At 26.3% G+C, this 18,528-nt stretch overlaps 1 protein-coding gene across 3 annotated transcripts in view; it reads right to left on the bottom strand.

Moving 5' to 3' along the window:
* LOC129957111 (protein cordon-bleu-like) overlaps positions 1 to 18,528 on the bottom strand; it is a 195,476-nt gene that overhangs the window by 44,262 nt on the left and 132,686 nt on the right. The gene's annotated exons all lie outside the window — the stretch shown is intronic.

Genomic DNA, 18,528 nt, shown 5'->3' with positions numbered 1-18,528 from the left:
GAATTAAGATTCATAGCACAGTTAAAAAAAATACAAAAAAAAATTCAGAAATTTGACAGATATTTTTTAAATGGCAAAGATTGACATAAAAAAATCAATTTACATTCATTATACAGCTTAAATAAAAACGATGTTTAACGAATTTCAACCAATAAAAATCAATCAAGATTCTTCACATAAATGAAAAATCAAATAAATTCAGGAAAACGATTGATACTTTTCCATTAATTTGAATTGTTACAAAGTATTTATTCGATAATATAAATTTCATCTTGTAATGATAAAATATATCTTCATAAATTTGATATAAAATAGATTTAATTATTTAATGATGCATGTAATATTCATAAAATTATAAAACATTAATAAAATAATTTGTTTCCGTATTCCAGAACCCATTCTTCAAAACTTATTCTGAAATAATTTGCTGTTTGGATGACATAACAATTCTACACCAAGAATTAAACTGGAATTAATAAATGGAAAAAGAATTAATTTTCAGCTTTTCTTAAATGGATAAGAGAAACTTAGCAAGAATGCAGAATTTACAGTTATGCATTCTTACTGGAGAATATTCTTTTGCATTTTCATGGAATACATAATTAAAATCAGTGCATGTTGCCATCTTCTGAAATCTAAAACTTGCGTTGTAAACACGAATTAATAAATGGAAAATCATTAATTTTTAGATTTTCTTAAGTGAATAATGATAATTCTTTGTAAGAATGCAGAACTTCCAATTTTGCATTCTTACTCTAAAATATTCTTTTGCATTTTTATAGAATATAAAACTAAAATAAAAATAAATATATTTTGCCATCTTCTGAAATCTAAAACTTGTGTTCTAAAAACATGTGCTAGAAAGTTCGGGAAGAAAAATTATGTATTTGTCTGTTATTCTATAGCCTTACAGAATAGGCATCGAATTTCAATGATGTAGAAAAATAATAGTCTTGGCACAGCAGTCATGGAATATAGCTGCTATCCCTTTTTCAAAAACTAAAATCATATGTTCTGGCTGAAATATAACAACTGACAACAAATAGATGGTCATTCCATGATAGGAAATTAATGCGTCGTAACCGATAAATTAAAATTACCGTTTTCTTAATTTAGCATTATTTAATCAAAACGATAGAATTATATTTTCTCTCTATTTACGCTTGTAAGCCAGATGTTATTTGTTACTTTGTTCATTGTTCAATGGCATCAGGTGCAATATCTTTGATTCGATTTATAGATAAATACGTATTTAATTGTTATTAATATATAAATCTGTATTGATTTTTTAAAATTTCATTCAAAATTGCATAGTTTCTTACTAGAAACTTCTCAATTATCCAACAAGAAAATATTTCAGTGACATACTCCTTTTATCAATATGTCTTATATGTTACACAAAACACTACCAAAAACACATATCGTAAAATACAACAGGCCTCGATTTGACTACAATCTTTGAAACGAACTTTGAGCAGTTCAAGAAAACATACAATTGCCATTCAAGCGTAATGCATTAACATTAATATTTGACCTATCTTAGGACCTTGTGACCTTACATTTCCGTTCGTCGATGCGTAAGAAAGAAAGCACTATTTCTTGACATTGTAACAGAGAATGTTTGAGCAACACTGTGAATGTACAGATTGTTTAAAGGGAGGTAGAGAGGGTTTAGGGGGCCATCATAAAAATGAAAAAGAATTCGAGAAACCAATTATTGTTACTAAAATTATGACAGTATGATTTCCATTAACAAAGAAATCTTTCAGTTTTTAAAAGCGTATTAATACTTATGTATAACATAAAAGTTTACAAACAGATTTACTAAATACGATATGTTAAGGCTTCCTTTGAACAATTTAAATCTCGTTTCTAAATAACACTAACAAAAGAGAAGTAGATACCGAAAACATCAGTAGTTAATAAAAAAAATGAATGAAGATTAATAAAAATCGATATGACTAGTAAGAAGATTACAAATCGTTGGCTTAAGTTTTTTCGACATGTTTTTTCAAAGTTTTAATGGAAAATCCAGGTTAGATTTTAATCAAAGATCTTAGCTGTGCATTAAAATTTTTTGTCCTTTCCATTGAAAAGTTAAGTTATCAGTTTTCTACAGAATTCTTATCTAAAACCAGAATTCTAATTAAATCGAGAGCTTACAACTACATATAAAAATAAATAAAGCAATCGAATATTTATTAGCAGCAATAAATAGAGGTTTAATCTTCTTAATAAATAGAGATTTAATAAAAGAAGATTTTCATAAATTGTAATGAAATATTTGCAATCAGAATTATTTTCGATGTATGATTTTGGATAGAAATATTGAAAATCGAGCTTTAAAAATTCTTATCACTCAAATCAGAATTCGGATTTTTCTAATATAATTAAACAAAACTTTATACATACATTCCGATTTCCGGTGGAAATCTAGTCTTCTAGAAAATCTAGTCGAAGAAATCTTTTTTTTTTTTGACATATCATTACGATATCCTTTGACGTAAGACACAATTTTATAGATCAATATAATTTTAAAATTTCTACTACTAATTATTTAAATTGCCAGATGATTTTATTACTACTATTATTATTGTTTTCTTTCTTTCTTTCTTTTTTTTTTTTTTTTACTTTTTGTGATCGTCTGCAAAAAATGACGACTCGCAGCTCTACAAAATATTTGATTTCTTTTTTACTATCGTCTGCAAACAAATTCGGCTAAAAATATAATTATCCAAAATACTTATCAAGTTGATAATAATTCATACTACATAATAACATCTTATTAATATTTTTATAGAGCACATTTTTTTTTTGGAATAATCATTGAATGTTTCCACAAAATTTACTCATTTTATTCATTAAAAATATAGCAAAATCTTTTTATCTTTTTAGGTTAAAACTTCATTACACATAATCCGATCTCATCAAAGTACTATTTCGGAATTAGCAGCAAAAATTTCCAAGAAAATAAAATATCTGCACCCGACTGAACCTTCACACGCACTGCCTATCTCTATAAGTCCCGGTCATCCTCTACAGAAAAACAATAAGAATCCGTAAAGAATAACCGAATACCGCTAATTTCGGAAAAGCATTAGAAACTTAATCGGATTAGAACGGTTTCACTAGGTTACGCTTCGAGAACTAATTTCAAAATGAAATCGGATTATTTTATGAAAATGAAACCACTACATACTTCCTGAAAGTGTTAATGAATGCGATGAGAAAATGCGAATCGGATAACATTTTTTGAAAGTATATTGAACTTGCCACATACTCGCCTGATATACAGATAAAAGATCCGATATCTATGCTCTCAAATATATTCAATCTTTTGATGCAAATAATTATTAGACTTGTTAGTACCAATGATAAAGAAAAGGGTTCTTATCTTCGTGAAAAAAAGTTCAGAATTTTAAGAATTTTCACAAAAGACTGATAAATAAGCAAACATATTTTTAAAGTGTTAGTAAATCCAGTTTGAAAAAGATAATTGGACAATATTTTGTGAAACAGATTGAACTTGTCAAATTTTTCGTCTGATATACAGATAAAAGATCCGATATCTATGGTACCAAATATATTCAAGCCTGTTGGTGCAAAAAATTATTAGGCTTATTAACACCAATGAAAAAAGAAAGATTTCATATTTTTCATGCAAAAAAAGTTTAGAATTTCAAGAATTTTCACAAAAGAATGAAAAATAAACAAAAATATTTTTCTAAATTGTTAATGAATTCAGTTTGAAAAAGATAATTGGATATTATCTTGTGAAACTTTACTGAGCTCGCCAGATACAGATAAAAGATCTGATATCTATGCTTTTAAATATATTCAAGCTTTTTGATGCAAAGAATTATTAGGCTTATTAGCACCAATGATAAAAAAAAAGGTTTCGTATTTTCTGTAGGAAAGAAAACTAAGAATTTCATGAATTCTCACAAAAGAAAAATAAACAAAAATATTTTCTTCAAGTGTTAATGAATTCAGTTTGAAAAAGATCAACTGGATAATATTTTGTGAAATTAGATTGAATTTGGCAAATTTTTTCATCTGATATACAGATAAAAAAAATCCGCTATCTCTGCTATCAAATTCATTCAAACTTTTTGATACAAAGAATTATTAGTCCTATTAGCACCAATGATAAAGAAAACTTTTCGTAATCTTTATGAAAAAAAGAAGTTCGGAATTTCATAAATTTTCACAAAAGAAATATAAACAAGAATATTTTCTTAAAATGTTAATGAATATAGTTTGAAAAAGAAAACTGGATAATATTTTGTGAAGGTAGATTGAACTTGGAAATTTTTTTTCTTCTGATATACAGATAAAAGATCCGATATCTATGCTCTCAAATATATTCAAGCTTTTTGATGCAAAGAATTATTATATTTATTATCACCACTAATAAAGAAAAGGGTTAGTATTTTAATGCAAAAGAAAGTTTAGAATTTCAAGAATTTCACAAAAAAAATAATAAAAAACAAAAAATAAATAAACATGTTTTCTTAAAGTGTTAATGAATTCGGTTTGTAAAAGATAATGTTTTGTGAAAGTAGATTAGACTTACAAGTTTTTTTTTGTCTGATATACAGATAAAGGATCCGATATCAGTGCCACCAAATTCATTCAAGCTTCTTGATGCATAATAAAATAAGCCTATTAGCACCGATGTTAATGAAAACGATTCGTATTCCTCGCGCGAAACTGAAAACCGATTTCACAGATAAAAGAAATGTAAAAATTCAAAAAATTTTCACCTAAAATGAATAAATAAATAAAATGTATTTCCGGAACCAGTTAATGAAATCGATTAAAAGCGATTTAGATAAAAAAAATTGTGTGTGTGTGTGTGTGACAGTTCATTGAACCTGTCTGATATACAAACAAAAACTTGAATACAAATGCTTCTGAAAAAAAAAATGATTATTTTTCACGGATAAAAAATTATGCTGGTTAATATAAACGACACTGAAAATACTTTGTTTTCCACTCAAATTTATTGTGAGAAGCAATATTGAAGATAAATATAATTTTGGAATTTCAGGCCTTAATTATTTAAATTCGAAATTTAGAAAACATTTTTTTTTTCATATTGTATCAACATGAATAAAATGCATGAAATAATTTTAAAATAAAAGGAACTTTAGATCTTCAAGTAGTTTTACATTAAACCTTTAATAATTATGAATTTGTATTCTACTCATGTGAAAGGAAAAACAAATTAAATGTATTCGGAGTTGTTAAAAAAAAGAATATTATATGAAAATAATAAAGACTGCTTATAAAGTAATTGGAAAATTCTGAAGTTAACGAAAAGTCATACTGACAGAATTTTTAATTTAATTCATGTCTTTTGAATTTTTTTCACATACTGATAAAAAAAACGGATTTAAATGTTCTTAGACGCATTAATGTTTTTAATGTGAAAATAACTCTTATCAATGAACAAGAAACTAAATGAAACTGATTATTATTCTGCAAGAATGAAATATGGCAAAACAAAATTTTGATCGAAATGAAATGAAATTTGATTTTTATGACAAACGATTTTTTAATGAATATTGGGATTTGAAGCATTTATATTTACAATGGATGCAAATTTGTAATTCAGACATATGAATTACAAACATTTTTCCCATAAGGAAAACAGTAGCAAATGATTCATTATAAAAGAGAGTTGCATTTGTTTTATGAAAATATACTGGATATTCAAATGGAAATTTGCTCTCATACAGATAATAATTTCTTGATTCATAATGAAACTATCTTATTATCACTGGGGTAAAATATACTGTATTTATGCAGTCAAAATAGCCAAACGATTTTATTCTTTACTGAACATAGAGAATTAAAAAAAATTAGTATCGGTTATTCTGAAATAAAATGTGATACATATCAAATGTGTTGCTAAAATGAAAGGAATATTAGATTTTTAGAAGTGTAATTAAAGTCGAAATGTTTTCGAAAAAATACTTTTTTCATATATTTTTTTGAATGGGTAAATAATTACTGGATATGATGATTAAAAATTACAGTTTCTTGCTGCATGGTAATTTGGCTTTTTGATAGAATTGGCAATAAAAATATTTTATATTTTCACAAATGAAATGTGCAAACGTTTTTAAAGATATACAATAAAATTTAAAAACTTGTTATATAAATTATAAAGTTTTTGAGAAAAAAAATTGCAATCTTGAAAGCCAAAAAGAAAATTTATCCAAAACAGAAAGTTAAGAAATATTATTTTACGTTTTACTTGCATGAAACAAAATAAGAATGAAGTGTGTAATGGTCCTTAAAGATAAACTGGACCTTCAGAATTTCAATCAATTTTTAATGGAAATGGAAAATTTATGAAATATTACAGCTTTTAAATATTTTTTAAATATTTCGAAAATACAATGAAACATCAGATATCTGTATTAAATTTCAGAAAAGAATTCTTCAAAACAAATAAGTTTCTCAATGTATAAGATAAATAACACAAATGGCATTGAAAATGTTTTCTATTCTTTTGTATATGAAATCTTCTAAAAGTTTTTGAAGATAAAAATAATTATAAAGTTTCAAGACGCATAGATTTTACACATATTGTGAAATTTAGTGAAAATTAAGTTTGCAATCTTAAAGAACAACATATGCCAGTGATCTTAAAGATAACATTTCATGCAAAATTGGAAAAGTTAAGAAATGTGTTTATGCTTCCAACGCAAGAAATGCAATACATATGAAATGTTTCGTCAGTTTTAAAGATAAAGATGACCATCTTATCTTTTCAAGTGCAAGCTGGAACTTTTACGAAATGTCTTACTTTTCATTCTTTCGCTAAATCCTTTGAAGATTTATTGAAGGTGTCTAATATACAGATAAGATATTAGATAAAAATGGTTCTAAAAAGTCAAATTTCTTGATGCGTGTAATAAAGTAGACCTAATAACAAAAACAATATTGAAAAATTTTTTAATCATTAGTATGTGAAATCTTTAACAAGATTTTAAAGATAATAGAAATAATAGAATTTAAAAATATTTTTTAAGTAAATTGGAAAGTTTAGAAATCATGTGTTTGTGTTTAAGTATTCAACAAGTCTGCAATATGACAATGATCTTATAGATAAAAATTATTTCAGAATTTCGCGTAGACTTAAAATATTAAGAAATGTCTTTACGCTTCCAAGGCAACATAAATGATTTGTGCCGTCAACCAGAAAGACAAAAAAATAGCTTTCAAAATTTTTAATCTATTTTCTGTTCAAATTGGAGTGTTTACAAAAAGTCATAGTTTTGAAGATACATTGGATCTGCCAAATACATAGATAAGATATTAATATAAATTCTAAAAAAGAATAATTTTTCCATGCGAATAATAACTAGGCCTATTAGGATAAATGACATTAGAAATGATTTGCATTCTTAAAATATGAAATCCTCCAGAGAATTTTAAAGATAAAAAGATTTAAAATTTGAATGTTTAAGAAATATGACTCAGTTTTCTACATGTATGAAAGGCCAAACGAGTTTTCAGATGAAAATAATTTTAGAATTTTACGCAAAATTGAAAAGCCGAGAAATATGTACTTCACTCGTACTAAATGCAACGCGGAAGAAATCCTCCTTTGACCTTAAAGATAAGAAAGGTCTATCATATTCTAATTAAGTTTAATGCAATAGGAGAAGTTTACGAAATTATATATCTGTAACAACATTAATTCAGTTAAAAACCATTAAGCATTATCCTTGAAGTTAGTACTTGCAGGCATGCTAAATTGTGCTTTTTAATCACGTTTTGCAATGTTTCCATTGCTATGTGTGGCAAAAGGTTATAAATATGTTTCCAAATAATGCAGAGAGTAAAAGGAGTTTTAGATCAACACATTATGCTTTATTCTTTTCTTAAAATAATTCATTAAAATTAATGTAAAATCTCCAAAATGCATGATGATTTATAATTTGAGCGAGGCACCATTTGCCAGATGTTTGTTTAACATATAGACAAAACGCAAGATACGATCTCAAAATATCAGCTTTTTCAAACATAATTTAGGCTTGCCAAACAAAAAAAAGGACAGTAATAATTTAACTTATTTTACAAGTGATAAAAACAAGTTCTAATGACTCACAGCTATCAAATATTCGAATATCTATTGTTTTTTAAGAAGTTTTTAAAAAATTTTTTAAGGAAATTCAATAAAAACAATTTAGAAAATAAAAACAGAGAAGTGGTTATTAAAATAGAAACTAGATCATCAAGAACACTTTTAATGCATACAAAAATAAACCAACACGAACAATTTTTTTTAAGTTTCTGAATCTTAAAATTAACTAAAAACATCGTCATCATTTTCGAACGACATTACGTTTTTGAAAATTTAAAGAACATCTCTAAAGTTTTAAGAGTAATTTGGATCATACTTTGAATTTAATTTGCAGTATTTTGAAATATTCCCACATATATTTTTTAATATGATTGCATTTTGGAGCATCTACAACAAAATAAAACATCAGATAAACTTTTTAAAATGATGGACCATTCTATGTGTTGTAGAATGTTTTATGCCATTCTGGAATTTATTAAAGGATATCAGAAATCTTTGGAACATTCGGAAATTTTCGAGAATATTTTCAAATAATATTATTGTTTCTTCAAATTTTACAGAATTTTCTAAAATAAAGATTTAAAAAGAGATTTTAAATTACTCTGCCACTTTATAGAAAATTTTTTAAAACTGGATCTTTCAAACGAATCTGGAATTTTCAAAAAATTTGCCAAGCATTTAAAAGTAAATAAAATTAATGGTACTCATTTGTATAGCTACATTTAGTACATTTGAGCAGTTGAATTATTTATTGTTCTGTATACTGTGTGATAGCTAAAAAACATTTTTTTCTTAACAGTTTTGACATTTTCATGCACACTGTACTGCAAATAAGATTTATATTTTGTACTGGAAAGAAAATTGCACTTTTTGTAAAAAAAAAAAAAAAAAAAAAAAAATTAAGGAAAAATAATGAAATTATTTCTTTGAGCAATGCCAGATATATAATATATAATCTAGTGCATTATCAAGTTCTTTGATATGAACGGCGATAAAAATCTATATTTATCTATAAAAAAGATTAATATTTGTTTGTGTAACTTCATTTACAAAATTACAATATTTATCTGATCTTGATAAAATGTAGCAGACTTTCTTTTCAACAGCAGAGGAAGAGCGCCATAATTTTCTCAAAATCCGAAAATTAATTATTAAACAAATTAATTTAAAATAAAGAAAGCTTTTGGTGCTTTTCAGCTATATCTTCTGAAAATATGACTTCATGAAAATGTTTTTACACTATTTTGAAGCACTCCAAAATATTTTTTTCAATGATACAGTTTCATTTCGATTTATTTTTTCCTTATTTTTTAAATTTAAATTTAATTTGATACACGGTTTGCACCCATGTTTTAATTGTTATGAAAAAAAAATCAAACTAATTTTATTGTATCATTAAATTTACTCAGCCACGTGCTTTTTCCAATAATAAATTAAAATAAAAATTGTTTTCCATGAAAATTAACTTCGATTTTTACCTTTACATTTAATTCGTAACATAATAATGTAGAATTTTATGATATACTGATACCATTGGATTTACATTTTTCTATATTATTGAATGATAAAGAAAAATTTTAACTAAGCATTTTCCTTATATTTTTACAGCCAAGAAAGCAAATATTTCTGCAAACAAGCCAGCCGCCAAAAGCCCCTAGTATTTTATATTCAAGAAAACTGCCAAACATAAAAAATAAAATTTCAAATTTCTTTTACGCAACATGCATGCACAAGGAATAGAAAATTGGAAATATTTTCAGAAAAAAGCACCAGGTAAAATATATAATATTCAAATAATATTATCACTCAAGCGTAAAGGTAATCTCGAGCTTTCATAGCCAAATATTTAAAAATATTTTTGGATTTTAAATTGAAATTTAATGTATATGCGATTCTATAAGGCATCTCTGAAAAAAAATATTCATTTTTGAAGTTTTTTCAGATTTTTTTTAAATTATAACTAAACGATAAACATCAACTCCGGTTGCGATTTCATTAACTTAAGCTATTCCAGGGCGTTTAGTCATCCTTCACTTCGCAACGTGAGATTTTTACAAAACCATAGCTCATCTAGATCCATTTTTAACTTTCTATAAATAATACCCTTCCTTACGAGAACGTAATAACCTTGAAAAACCTATCAATCATCAAAACAGAGCAGCTCAATTATAATCAGTAAACTTTCATTCGTCACAAGACTCTCACCCGGCGGCCATAGCTCTTCCACCACGCGTAACTTCCGTGCAAGAAATATACTGAAACATTCTTAAAATAAACAGCCAAGAACAAAGCCACCACGAACAGGGACAGACGATGAAAGACGGAAGTTCGAAACGAAATCGTCTGCCGGTTATTTGAACCATGTCCACATTACGTGCATAGATTTCACCATGGAAAGAATTACTGATATAAAGTCCCCGTTCAAATCAACGGAAACAATAGAATGGAGTTTCAGTACTTTTTTAAAGCCTAGAATAAGATGAAATGCCCAAGCGTTTTTCCTTTACGTTTTTTTAAAAGAACAACTTCATGAAGATTTGCGCTTTTGCATTTGACAATCGGGATTCTTTCTTTGAGGCGTATTTTTGCTTGGCCTTGGCTGAAGAAAAGAGTTTTTGTTATATTAAGAATCAGTCATTCATGTGGAAATTCAGTTTTTTTAGAAAATGAATAACATTTATTTATTCCTTAGTTTGAAATGTTCTGCTTTGACTTCTGCTTTTAAAACAAAATATTACATAGAATTCTTAATAGCTTCAATAACAAAAAAGGAAAGAAAACAATATTTTTATTTTTGTAATTTATATTTTCTATTATTTACTTATATTATATTGTTAAATTTTTAATCATTTATAATGAGGGTAAAAGTTGCTATGATTTGGGAATGTGGACTACTACTACTAGTCTGCTGAAAATGAATCAAATTTATTCATTCACTAATTTCAAGCGTTAGAGAAAAGCAACTACTTTTAAAATAAATATTACATAGGAATTCCTAATAAGCCTGCAATAAAAAAGAATGCCCTATTTTTATTTTTGTAGTTTATATTTCCAATTACTTACTTATTTTATATTATTTTATATTTAACCAATTATATGAGGGCAAGAATCGTTTGCCGTTATATGAACCATGCTTTCATCACATATACAGTTTTCACTATGGATAAAAATATTTATATTATGTTTCTATGAAGAATTTGTTTTTAATGGAAACAAAAGAATTGTTTTTAAAGGTAAAAATTTCTCTAAATTGTTCTTTAGGTATTTATGAAAGAACAGCATCGTGAAATTCTGAATTTATGTGCTTAATGATAGGAAACTTTTGATTTTGAAAAAAAAGTATTCTTCCTTTAATTTATTGTAAGTTTGGTTTATGGAGCAAAACCTTGGTTATTTTTCAGTACTATTTATTTTTAAAATGAGGGTTAAGTTATAAGAACGGCTATTTTTAATTTAAAAATTATTATCAGCATTTCGCCATTTTATTTACATTTTTAATAACTAGACATTAAAACCAATATTTGGCAATGAACTTCAAAGGAAAAATAATAAAACATATTGGAAAGATATTATGTAACATGTGTGTACTGGAAATATTTATATGTATACCTGCAGCGTTCAGTTATTGTCATGTAACTCGGCACTCAAGTAGTCGTAATGATAACACAATGTATCCCGAATTTTAATATTTGGATTAGAAAATATTTTAACAAATATATTGTTTTGGATTTTTTTACACGTATTTATTAGTTCTATCTCTTCTAATGATTGTACAAAAGAAATGACGTATTATTGAAGAGAGTAAATAATTATCGTTCAAAAGAGATTTGTTTTGCATTTCTGGCATAATTTACTGAATTTTGATACTTAAAAAAAATAGTCATTTTTTTTCTCAAAAACATTTTAAGAATTAATATTAAAATTCCTGCATCTTATCTCATTTTTCGAGATCATTATACAAACATTTCTTTTAAATTTCTGCTAGAATGACCATAATCTTTTTCACTGATTTTTATTAATTGTTTTTCTGATGAGATCAAAGTTTTTCTGCGCTGCCCAGCGAAAATTTTGCTTTCAACAATATTTTTACTAATTGATTGAATAAAGGTTATTTTGCAAATATCTGTTGACGCAATTTATTTGTTATATTAGATGAATAATTTAAATTACATGAGATGCGGGTAAAAAAGAATAAAACAATCTTTATTAATATTAATGATGTGTTTGATAACGCTCGACATGAATTCTTAATCAAGTTTAGTTGTTTTTCCCTTGATAACTATAATTAATTCCAATCAGCTAAAGTGAAATTGTTAAATGTTGTGTATAAGTCAAAACAAAAGTCACCACGGTTTAGAAAATGCAAGCGTTTGAAAACAATTTAATGCAAACCACGTGTTTTTATTCCTTTTATAAGTAAAGTAAAAGAAAATTCAAAACATTAACGCGATATGTTAGTATGTAGAACATTTAAAAAAAATAATGAATTATATTGTTGTTTACTATGATATGGTACATACAAAAATTAGAAACATGGATTACTTTTTAAAATAAAACACACGTGCAATCTAAAATATTTAGTTAAATCCTCTTTCTTGTTATGCGAAGTAATAACAACATGCGAAATTTTTAAATAATTAAATTAAACGTATTTAAATACATTTGATTTTGTTTCCTTTTCACTGGTTTTGGAAAAAGAAATTTCTAAAATTATTTCACATCAATGAAGTCTTTTCGGCTATTTTAAAATTTATAACACACATATATATAATGTGGAAATCTTGGAAAACTTGAAATTTAAAAACAATATTAAGAAATCACAACAAAATTTAAATTGCTGTCGAACTAATGTGTAATTAAGATATTTGACTACATTCAGAAGAAATGTTTCGAAAAATATTACAAAATACTTATATTTTGAATTTTTGCAAAATAATTGACTGAAAAAATAACTTTAAAATAAAAGTTAGTAAATTAGAAGTTAAAAATAAAAAATGTCTCAAAAAATTGGAAAAAAAGGAGAAAAGAGTTTGAGGGTGCCTAAAAGGCAAAATTTTAAAATTTAGTTAACTGAATGATTTGTTCAAAATTTTTCAAATAACTTGAGATTTCCGTGTCCCTGAACTAAGATATAAGTTGTATTTCTAGCCCTTCTTTAAATACTGATGAAAAGTGCAACTGAGAAAAACACCATTTCAATTTTCCTTCGCATTGTAAAACATTAAAGCAATGGTGGAATTATTTTGAAACGAACAAATTACTTATGGTGCGATTCAGGAAGGGCAAAAAATATTGAGAAATTACTATACTAAATTTGAAAACAAATAATAAGTGCTAAACTTTAATTCGTGAAAAGATTTTATTGAAAATTTATAATTGGAGGAAACATTTAAGGACAAGAAATAGCATTAAAATAGTAGATTATGCAAACATAAAAATGAATTAATTTCACGAAGAATGAATGCAAATATAAATTTCAAACTGCTCTATTAAAAAAACTGTCCATAAACTAAGGATATAGAATAAAAAAATTTCAATATTTTCGAAAAATTTAAAAACAACAACATTTTAACATGAAATTTAAATAACATTTTTGAAATTTCAAAAATTTCAATTTGTTTTTGGTTTAATCACCTACTTTAAACAAATTCATAAGACTATAAAGAAGTTTGGGTGTAATTTCTTTATTTTGTATTCATTCAATACTTCAAATTAAAAGCAACTCTAGAATGTTTATTAAGAGAATTTTACATTTGCGTTTCGTTTCAGAACGACCATTATTTCGACATCAAAGCTAATGTCATTTTACTACCACAACTTCTAAGCAAAAATTATCCTTTTTCTAAAAAGCATTCAAATGATGATTATGGCACGATTTTAAGGAGTAAAATAGCTTCTACTAATGAAAATCAAAAATTATACGGCTGTGTCAATAATTATATTTCCCTCCCTTTAGAAATAAATAAAAGTTACAATTACAAGATTGGCATAAAAAGCAGGCGTAGTTCTAGGAATAATTTACGCATCTTGTGAATCTGTGCTAAGTTAGGAGACATTTTTATTTCACTTTTGTATTCTTTAATTAGGTTCATCCTTGAGTTTCGTAGATGATGTTCTCGAAAAAGGAGTAATGTCAATAAATCATGTTCTTTGAAAAGAGAAGTGGGCTATATTGTTTTGTTTTGACCTCCTTTGAGGCATTTGGAATAAAGATGAAAAAACATGCAAAATAAGAAACGCCTAAAACTCAACCATTTAAAATTATGTTTATCTAAGAATTAGGCCTAAAAGTGAAGAAAAATTAGACTAAATTGATAGGGGTTTCAATTACATTCTGCATAAAATTCGAATATAACTTTGCAAATTATAAATTTATTCTATTCTATATTTATAAAGGCAACTCTACAAGCGTTGTGTCCAGGCGAATATATAGCACCAACAACCATGAAATTCTTGTGGCAGGTAGGTGGCTCTAAAGTTAAAAGTCTGAATTTTAAAATTTAATGTAGAATTTTTAAAAATTATTATTATTATTTGTTATTAAATTATTGTTATTTTGGAAATTAAAATTATTTGTTATTTTGGAAGAGTTTTCATACGTATTTACTTGCAATATCATTTCTTATTATTATAGGGAAAAAATCGATGTATCATCAAATAAAACAAAAGGTTACCATGCTAAGGAATTTCGTTTGGAACTCTACTGTAATTTATTAAATTTTGAGAATATTAAAAAAAAATGGTCAGTTTTTCGAAACATTTTAAGACTTAGAACTAAAACCCTTCCACAAAATATTCCGATTTCGTTATTTTTTTATATTTTTTAAGGTAATAATTCAAACATTTCTTTCAAATTTAAAACAAGAAAGGTTGCATTGCATTTGTATAATTAATTTTTAGTTAATTGTTTACCTATTGACTGCAAATATTTTCTTCGCAGATTCATTCTTTCTTCTAAATATTTTCCTCAACTTCATCACTTCTCTGATTTATCAAGAAGCCAAACGATATTTAAGGTATTAATAATCATGGGATTTTTTCACACAGTTTAAATTTTGTAGTATCTTTTACAGCAGCTTCTTTAACTAATTTCCTTGTCTCTTTTTTTCACAGTTATTTGTTTCGTTTGTATCGTCTGCTATTCAGCAAGCAATATCACTTTTGTGAAGAAAAACAAATTTGAAACATCAACGCGTTTTTTTAAATTCCGTTTTCATTTAAAATTTTATTTATTTTAATGCGTTTACTTTTACTTTTCTAGCGTTTCTCGTGCTGTAAGAATCATGCTTATCTCAATTTAAATTTTGAAAATCTCTATTAAATAAATTATAATTATTTTATAACTCCTCTGTGAGATTTTTTTTGTTTTGTTTTTTGCGTTACGAAGCAAATAAGTAATATGTTTATATCAGATATTTATACATATAAGAATGCGTATGAAAGTCGATATTTATAACGTATACATATTATACATTATGTATATAAATTGTAATTAATGAAAATAACTATTTAGCTGCACTTTTTATTGCAAAATTAATGTAATCTATATTTTCCTGTCCCGGCTGGCTTCTCCTATGAACTTTGTGAGTCTTAAAAATACTGATTCAGGAATTTCTCATTGACTTTATTTCGAAGTTATGAAAAATTCCATCGCAAATTTGGTTCTCTTTTTCAACAATTCGACTTGCACCGGCGATGCGTATGGCTCCGCGCACTACATTGCAAATTGGACAATCTAAAATTTTATCATTAAGTATTAAATTTATATATTTTTCCGATTCATGGTAAAGATGAAGATTAGTATAAAAATATTCCAGTGCCTTTTGGAACGATGCAATGTACAAGTTTTAAAATGCAATGCAAATGTATAAAACTAAATTAGTCAAACCAAATACTCATTCACTGTCTTTTTTTTAAGTTTGATCTTTGGTGCAAATAATGCATGGATAGTAAATGGAGAAGAAATCAACACAAATTATCCAATTTCAAAATAAAAGAGGAATTTTTCAACTTATGTTTTGATTTTAATCTTTTTACTAAATAGTAACAAATCCCAAGAATCATTCCCCCAATCATTAAATCCCAAGAAAATTTTAAAAATCTGGAAAATTTCTAATTTATTCCATTTCCTTTTATGAAACAACATGTATTATATTTCCTTAAAATTTATGATTGGACATTGATCAAGTACATGAATTCAAAAAGTACATGAAAAAAGAATCTTACGAGTTCCGAATGAAAGAAAAATTTCATATCTTCCTTTGATGTATGAATGAAATGACGACGAAACAAAAAATGACTTATAGGAAAAAACAACATAAAATAGCCCTATTTCATGTTTTAAGAAAATCATTTTTTATTTAAATTCGGCTCAAAAATGCAAACATCTTTAGCAATTAAAATATCGATCTAATTCAATTATCTATTCAATCAAGAAAAAATCTCTTATTAATATTTCTTAAAAATTCAAAATAAATAAATAAATAAAATAAGAAAAATAATTTTTGACCATGAGAACCATTTTACAAGATAATAAATCAATATTATTTTAGAAAAATGTTCTTTCTCTGGAAAAACTGGACACTGACAAAATGCATGCAGAAACAAAATATGGCAAAAATACCGAATTAAAAGCGAAATTTCCGAAATAAATTTCAATTGCAATATTTCATGTTAGATTATGAAAAAATAATATTTGAATGATGCACATGACAACAAAATAAAGTTCTTTTTTATTTAAATGTATTCAACTTAAATAATGCCTCTATAAAAGGTTCAGTGATCTATTATACAAAAAAAAAATATTAATATTCCAAGCAAATCCAAAAAAGATTTAGAAAATGTGAAGAATTGCGACTTAAATGTTGTAAAGCCCTGCAAGCTAAAATATCTATGGTCCCTTAAAGGCTTTTTTTTTCCAACAGAATAGTTGGACATTGACCAAGTGTTTACAACCCTAGCAACTACAGAAAAAAAAGAAAAGAAAAAAAACATCGGAATCACGTACGAGGACAACAAACTTAAAAATACCAAGCGATCTACCGTAATGGAAGACTTAATCGTGGGAAAGTCAGCTTGGCGATGTCATCGAATCTTTAAGTGTTTTCATATGTAAGCATTCTTTTAGAAAATTCGAAATTCTCCCTGGAGCTACAAAAAAAATGAATGGCTCTGTCGATTCTACTCAAATAATCGCAATCGTTTTCGTCGGATTAGCAATTTCCGCCTCATTTCGTGTTTTTGGCAACCATCTTCAAACTGAAACACCGCCCTCTCGTGTCAGAATCGGCAACTACTGAAAGACAAGATTTTCTCTGCCAAACAATAATCTATGGCTGGTCGTGCGGAACGGATGGAGAACGAACAAATAGGCAGAGAACGTGCTTCTCAATGAAAAACTCTTAAAAAAAGTTTTTTTTTTTTTTTCCGAAATGGAATAAAGAGTTCTTTAGCGTGCGAGATATTTCTACAAGGAAATACACAACACAGAAAATTTTCTTGAATACAACGATAAAATTTTTGGAATGATAAATGATTTTGAATGAATTCTTTCTTGGAGTTTTAAGACGTGCGGCATCAAACCCATGAATCTCCTGAAGTATTTACTGCCAAAAGAAACTTTGCACAGTTTTAGAAATCTGGTTTTCTTTTTCAACAATTGTATCTTTAATATTAAAGTCAGAAAGCGACTGAATATGTTATTTGTAAAAAGTAATTAATCCAAAAATACTTGAAAACATTTTAATTCGAAAACCACAAATTCGAAAAAAAAAAAAATACTTGCAAACATTCAAACTATTTCATTTTCTGATATAAATTTGCAAGTTAACTTTTAACTGATAATAGTCAATGTTTAAAAATATTAACTCTATTCTATTGAAATAAAAGTTTCGACATACAGTATAAATATTCGACAAAATCAATCATACTAAATGGAAAAACGACATTTATAATCTACTAAACTCTTAAGAATTCATTGACCAACTGCGATATATGACAAATATAAGCATCTGTAATTACATCTTTAATAGGATAACACGTAATATGTAAAAGATATGTTGATGTTACAGACAGAAGATTATCGTCAGAGTCATTAAATAGGTCGTTAGGCTATAAATCCAACAAGGCACACCCTTTAATTATGATACTCAATATACATTCCTGAGGCAATCTTTTTCTAGTATCACTTTTCCATACTTTCTCATATCGATCATTGTCCTCACATTTGTTTTCCCGCCGGAAGCAATAGGCAGACGATTCATTAAAGAAATAAAAGATAAATTCCATAGCTAGTAAAAGTTGAAGTACTTGGTTGGATATCCAAATTAATTTAATCACGTTTTGCAAATGAGGTTCTAACAATAACTTCTTGACTTAAAATAGATAATATTTTAATATAACGTGGCATTAAAACAATTAAATAA

The sequence above is a fragment of the Argiope bruennichi genome, chromosome 11, assembly GCF_947563725.1.
Source record: "Argiope bruennichi chromosome 11, qqArgBrue1.1, whole genome shotgun sequence".
NCBI lineage: Eukaryota > Metazoa > Arthropoda > Arachnida > Araneae > Araneidae > Argiope > Argiope bruennichi.
Note: the sequence above shows the minus strand (reverse complement) of the source record. Positions and strands in the feature narration are given on the sequence as shown.